This window comes from Onychostruthus taczanowskii, unplaced genomic scaffold (genome assembly GCF_017590055.1).
Source record: "Onychostruthus taczanowskii isolate IOZ18803 unplaced genomic scaffold, ASM1759005v1 scaffold13, whole genome shotgun sequence".
NCBI lineage: Eukaryota > Metazoa > Chordata > Aves > Passeriformes > Passeridae > Onychostruthus > Onychostruthus taczanowskii.
In genome coordinates, this window is record NW_024498462.1 from 8,271,117 (window position 1) to 8,278,418 (window position 7,302).

Below are 7,302 nucleotides of genomic sequence, written 5' to 3' on the forward strand. Positions count from 1 at the left end.
AAAAAAAAACAAACAAACAAACCCCAACCACAAACAAGAAATACCTCGTACTGATACAAAGCAGACCTTACTTGGTCTTTGGCTCTGCTGAAAACACAGTCCCTTTGTGTTTCTCCACCTATTATTTAATGCTGTGTAAAATAAGATTACCAAGAACATTATCTGTGCGTTGGGAGGCGTCACCAAATAAATTAGCACTACTTAAAACATCACCACCAAGACAACCTCAGGTGTTGGTGAGCTACTGATCACATCATTACTTAGATAAGGAAGCACATTACAGCATCTATGATGGGCACACCCTCCCTAAACGCACTGCCAATCACGAAAAAAAGAAAAGTATTTATCTTCTCCCAAGGCACTGTATATGTTGCCAAAAATGCAACTGCCATACTGAAGCTCCAAGCGGAGCACTTGCAGTTTTACCACACAAAAAGGGCAGATGAAGTGGTTCACGAGGCACACAGATCACTCAGACCACCAGCAGCTGCTTTAGCACAGCTACTGAATTAACTGTCCCAGCATCCCTTCCAATGGATCAGTGAGCAGCGCTCTCCTCTGTTCCCTAAAGTCAGAGCTGTTGTATTTCCTATTCTCCAAAGCCACTGGAGTCACTGCACTAGAAAGCCAAGTAAACACAGGAAAGAGTTACTAGAAGATCCCGCATGAGTGGATTCAGCACAAACTCATTTAAGAGGACTGCAATTCCTTCACTCACCACCTTAAACTCACAACAGCTGAAACCCGGGGCAGAGGAGTCAGCAAGGGAGCCCCAGGGGAAGGGCTTCCTCTGCATTTATCCAAATACCTAATGAAGTCACCAGTCCCCAGAGCCCCTCCACTGTGAATCTCATCTAGCCAAAACTGGTAAATAAGTTTCTTGGAGTTTGGGCATTCTTAATCTGGGGAGATGTTTGCGTATTTTACAGGAGGGGAAACTTCATCAGATTAACTTTGATAAGAGAACAAAGACCCTGATTAAACACAATTCTTTATATCTAGCACTGAATAACTGAGTTTAATAATCACATTATGATCTCTTAGCTCAGACAAAGAATGAGTAATTCATCTTTCACAAGCAAAAAATTCCTTCAAAGGAGCTTGGTTACAACCAAGCAACATCCTCAAATTGTTAAACCGTTGGCAAGATTAACAGGCTATGACAACAACAGCCTTTGCAAAAGGCTTCATTTAACAAATTATTTTATTAGTTTCTCTTTTTTAAAGAGTTATTTAGATGCAAGCAGATCTGGAATTTTAAGTCTCTGTGTGTGCACACACTCCACGTAAGGCCATCAAACATCCCCACGGCAGAATCAGCTGCAGAATATTGCACCCAGGGGACTTGCCTTGTGTCCACTAATCCCCCTGAATCACTGCTCTCCACTCACAAACTACCAGCAGCTCCTCTTTGCACAAGATTTCTTTTCAAAACAGATTGAATTTCTATACATCATTATGCACAGCACTAGCACATGCTGATCTCGGTAACTATTCCCTCTTTATATCCAGGTTCCAGCTGTTGTCTTTAAAGTTACTCTGACCAAGTCCCCCAGCATTAAGGAGTTTTGCTTCTCAGGTTACCAGGCTCACGGGAGAAGTCACAAGTGCTACTGGCTGAACAATGGCTCCAAGTTGTCATGCAAAAGCAATTTACTTGAGATATCTATTATCTTTTATAAGTCGCTTCTACAGATTGACCAAAAACAGGAAGCCCAGCTCTCACATTCCACTGGAATTGTGTAACAGCAATAACAACCTCAAAGGCTGATTCAATAGCATTTTGCTCAGATCTATACCAGCAGCTCTCCTAAGAAATCAGTGAGTCCAAGTGATGCCCCGCTTGAAGGTACGGATGCTCTTACAGAGCAGGCACATGCAGCCTGTCCCAAGGAAGCTTTAACTGGAGGTTCCCATGCACATGTTTTACCACTATTTCTACTCAGGAAAACTTACTACTGGAGCACAGTCATGCCTGCAGAGCTGTTCCCTCTGTGAGCACTGGGACTTGATGTTATCCATTACAATATTTTCATGCAGCGTCAGGGTGCCCCAGCAAAAGAAAGTTTGAAACTTTAAGTCCTGAAAAATTCCCTGCTCTTCTCTTTCCCTTCCCAGGCTCCCAACAAGAAGCCATTGTTAGGAAGAGTAGGGTGACACTTCCTCTCCCAGTCCAAATTAGAGATGTATAAAAATAAACCCACACAGCTGTCCCACGACTTCACTTTATTTCACCCCGCTTCAATTAGATGAGAAGTCGTTCCCATTTCCTCACACTCTCTGGGAATACCACCCTGCACAAAAGATAAAAGCAAAATACAAACCGAACCCCTTTTCAGCGCCGCTCTGCGGGAACCCACAGCGGGAAGCGGCACCTCCCCGCCCCTCGGCCGGGCTCTGCTTCCACAACCCGCACAAAGCCCCGAGCCCGCCGCAGCCGGGCTCCATCCCGGCTCCCCCCAAGCCGCACAAAGCCCCGAGCCTGCCGCAGCCGGGCTCCATCCCGGCTCCCACCAAGCCGCACAAAGCCCCGAGCCCGCCGCAGCCGGGGCTCCATCCCGGCGGAGCCGAGCCCCGCCAGCACAGCGGGCAGCGCATCCCCGGGCCGGGCCCGCCCCGGCTGAGCCCGGGGGTGAAGTTTTGCAGGGGGATGAATCAGACAAGTGCCTTTTCATCGCCGCGGGGCGCGGGAAGCGGCGGCAGCAGCGCGCCCGGCGGACCCGTCCCGCCGGCACCGCCGCGCTCCGGCCCCGCGCCGCCCCGGGACCCCGCGGGGACACGCCTGGCCGGCAGCGGAGCCGAGCGGCAGCCAGGGCAGGCTAGGGCAGGGCCGGGCCGGGCCCGGTGGAGCCGCCGGGGCCGCTCGGTGCTCCCCCGCTGGCGCCGCCGCCGGGATGCTCCGCGCGGGATGGAGCACGTCCAGCGGCGGGGCGAGCGCCGCAACTTTGCCCGAGTTGGAGGCGCGCCGGAGGAGCCCCGGGAGCACTCACCGTCCGTGCCGCTCCGAGCCGTCCCGCCGCTCCGGCCCCGCCGCCCCGGCCCCATTGGGCCGCCCGCCCGCACATCACGGTGCCCCGCGCTGCGAGTGGGCGGCCGCGGAGTCACTCAGGGCAGGGCAGAGCTGAGGCTCCAGCCGGGGTACGCCCCGTCCTCGTCCCCGCCGCCGTCGGGCTGCTCCGCCGTGGCTTCACCCCGCGCTGTTCCCTGCCTTCATCCCCCCTTGCTGCACCCATCCTCGTGCCCTGCTGTACCCCCGATCCCGCGCACGCCTCGCTGTGCCCGGCAAGCCTCCCTCATTCTTCTCCTGTGTGCAACTCTCCTCCAAGCACGCGTCCTTTCTTCTCTACAGGCATCCCTCCTTCTGTGCTGTCCCTCCTCCTCCCCCGCAGGACTGTGTCTGTCTCCCACGCACAGGCAGCCCCGGCTGCCTCAACCCTGCCACGCAGACAGAGCAGCTCTGGGCTTCTCTTGCAACCCCCCTTGTCCCCCCAGGAACAAACCTGCGGGCTGCTGCTGAGGATGTCCAGGGAAGGCTGATGCTGGACAAGGAGCTTCCCCCAGAGCACAGCCAGGGCTACGTGGAGTGCAGGTGCCTGTCCATGCACCCTGTTATTCTGTGCCCCTGGACAGAGAGCGTTGCCATGGCCTTTCCCCACGCAGCTTCCAGCTGTCCAATTTGGGATAGGTGACCTCATAACTGTCCTAATTTCTACATTTGCTGCACAGATATTCACACTGAAAATTGCTGGAAGGGTTCAGGAAATCAAGGGCCTTAGGGACGCTTTTGCGTAAAAGTGGTGGAGAGCAGAAGTTAATGCAAATAGGCCTTGAACAGAGAAAGAAAAAGCCAAAACCTGCTGTGGGAAGAAGGGGGTGAACAGAGAGAAGGAGATGGGGCCAGACCTGCACTTCAGACCTGGGCAGAAAAAGGGGAAGTTGTTTCCCCAAACTGGAAACTTCACACTCTTGGCTGACACTGGCACATCCACCAGCAGGAGAAAACATGGGTTCAGGTATTAATGTCTTCTTCTGTTTTAGGAGAAAAGCATACATGCATTCGGGCACAAAAAACCCTTTCCAGGCTGGAAAGATGAGACATTCCCATGCCTGGACGTGAGAACAGCACAAAGTAATAAATTCATATAACAGCCAGGAGCACCAGTGGAATCTGCTAGCTCTTGTATAATGTAAAAGCACATCTCATATTTTGCTGTTTAACTATTTCCACCAGTGTCAGAAAAATTAAGCTTGCCAAAAGGTGACAGTTACCTAATAGACTATTAATAGATAAGGCACACACCAGCATTAGATCATTCTTTCTCTTCTCCTTCAAGCTTAAATAAATGTAGGACATATTTAACTAGAACTGCCCAGTGAAATTGATTGCAATGAGTACTTAGTTCTCTGTGTTGGCAATGTTACAGGTGCACATTTCTGGATCTGAATTGCATAGTCCTATGTTATGAATTTTTATATGAATTATTTACAGAAAGGCTGTCAGTCAGATCATTATAACATAAGGCAAAACACATTTTGTTGTCAAAACTGCCAAGAAAATTCATTTTGCAGTGTTTTTTCCAAAGCTACAAAATGACAGAGTCTCATAAAGTTATCCCACATGATGGAAGCGACATGGCTCACAGTGGGAGTTTCCTCATCACATTAGCAGGAGCAGCTTCCTGAGAAAAATCAGACTCTCTTCCCATCATTCTTTTATTCCTTTCATACAGTTGGATTTCTCATTGGATATCAGAAACTCTTACATATTCATCAGTTTGTTAGGCTGGGTCTTGGAGATATGAGTGGTAATTTTAGACTGATTTAAAAGATTAGTTCAATTTTACGCTCTGTGGTGGTAGTCCTGTGTTTAGATTAGGCCAGTGCCTCACACTGCATTACAAACACAACAGAGCTGGGAATATTTCTGATTCTGGATTTGAGCAAAAAAATTATACATTGGTTTTCTTCTTGTCCTCTTCTGCTAGCATGCCAACAAAAAACAACAGGAGACATGAAATCATCTTTGTGAATCTTGACTATTCAGAAAATGCAGATTACACATTTCCATGCCCTGCTTTTGTCCAAACCAGTAGTGTGAAACAGGCAACTCTTTGTTCTCTAAATGAGGGAGTAAAGTATTAAACATATTGAACATTTACCAGTTGCCTCTTTATTAGGATTTCCCCATGTCTTCTTGCACAAAGAAAGTTGAGCTATAGTAGCATCCATTCACTCAGCTACCACTGCTTAGTACCCTGATACAGTCATCAAGTTTGGTTTAATATTTTTATTATGTACTCAATGTAATTACCATATTCTGAGTAAGATGTCAAAATGTGGAGTTTCATTTACACACAATTAGTGAAGACCTTGTTTGCAAAAGCACACAACATTCTTGGGTGATTATTTATGGTTAGAAACACTCTAACAGAGATATTGGTTTCCCTTTCTCAGGGCTTTGTGAAAGAGTGGACAGACTTTTTCAAGATCACCTGACAGCAGGCAGTTGCATTCTTATTTCACTGCATCCACAGGTGATGTAACTGGTGAGAGGTGAAATTTTGCCAAAGGTCACAGGGGAAAACCAGTCCCCTTAAGAAATGCCCATGGAGATTTTAAACAGAGACTGAAACTGAAGCACAGGGTGGATCTGGAATATTTGTGTTGGCCAATTCCTGAAATTGTATTTGGGGCATTTTTAAAGGGCTTTAATTTTTTTTTTTTTAATTTAAAATAAAAATTTAAAGTTTAGAAAATGACTAAGAGCACTGTTTGCACAGAGGGACTTTCCACACTGTGCCATGAGAACAGAGGACTTAAGGAGACAGGTATTTCCAACCTGACTTACAATAGGACTAGTGTTATTTAGTATGACTTTTAAATGAAGTTATAGTGCAATATTCTTGTAGAAAATATGCAGACAGAGGATTCTGACTTCACCAACTACAGCACATAGGAACTTAGGAGGAAGGAAATAAGCCATATTTTTTGAAGACTTATTTAAACAGTGCTTCATTAATTCTCTTCTTCAGCAGCGTACAGTGAATTTAACAGGTGTTAGAAAATGCCCTGGCTACAGAGCCACAATGGAAGGAGACTGCCTGCTGGATTTTTTTAATTTGTAAGGATTTAGATTTCTATAAATGCAATTTATTGCCATAACAATCAGCAGGCAGATGGAGGGTTAGCCCTGTGTCCAGTATGACTTTGTTACTGATTCCAGTGGAAGCTGGATGGGCCCCACTGCCAGGTTAATGTTAGTGTGACTCTGTGCCTAGAGAACTGAAATGAATTTTTACTATCTCTGTTGAAATGTAAGCTTCTTATCTGGCAGCTTAGCAATGCTTCTTCTGTACTGTTTTCCATTGTATAAAAGTTAATTCGTTGCTCTTGGCTGGGTTATTGAACAATGCTGATATCCCATGGTAAGATAGCTGCCCGAAGATAAAGATCATCACAGACTGTAAGGGAGGGTGGTGGAAATCAGGAGGGAGGAAAGGAAGCCTGGCAGGGCAACTAAAAACTTGTGTCTGTGATGCACAGTATGCCAGGGAGAGAGAGAAACTGCAAAACACACTGTAGGAGTTCATGTGGGTTCAGAAGAGGCCTTTAAGGAGTTGGTGTGAAATTCTTCCATTAGAATTAGGGCATCTGTTCTCAACTAGACTTTTGTTTTGTTTTCTACAAATACTTACCCACAACATTAACAGAATATAAGAACTAGGATATTAATGTCAAAAACACTTGTCATCAAGCAAAGAGAACAACTGAGTGGTACTGTGAATAGATTAATAATCTGGAACTATTTTTTCCGTTGCAAGAAAACAGATGGGAATCTGCATAATATTTTGAACTACAGAAAATTGAATTTACCTCCCACTAGAAACATTTACTCAAATAATTCTGGGCACTTCTTTACTTAAAAACAACTTTTGTGAGATAAGTATCAATAAGTTTATCCATTAAGTTTGTCCAGCACAGGGAATCCCTATTCAAAATCTGCAGAAGTCTCTGAGACTCCTCACATGAGTGCAGATTACCCACCAAAGTTAAGAGCCTGCCAGACTGTGGGCAGGCTGCCTTCCCTCTCTCTGTCCTGGCTGCCAGATAATATATCACCTCATGGATTCTAGACTGTGTTGTGAAACCACCAGTGCCTTGTATTTAATCTGCTCTTACTTTGGCAAAGGAGCTGCCCAGAGTCTCATGTTGTTTCTATCCGTCAGTGCATGTTTTATTTGTTTAAAATTGTATTCTTCCTTGTCAAGGAGAGTTTTTCAGGGATGGCCCATGAAGCACTAC

At 46.5% G+C, this 7,302-nt stretch overlaps 1 protein-coding gene across 1 annotated transcript in view; it reads right to left on the reverse strand.

Annotated features, from left to right (window-relative positions):
- PLS3 (plastin 3) overlaps positions 1-3,032 on the reverse strand; it is a 50,368-nt gene extending 47,336 nt beyond the window's left edge. The window contains exon 1 of the mRNA XM_041396358.1: positions 2,991-3,032. The gene's annotated coding sequence lies outside the window, so the exon portion shown is untranslated. The remainder of the gene's footprint in view (positions 1-2,990) is intronic.
- Positions 3,033-7,302: the final 4,270 nt, after the last annotated feature.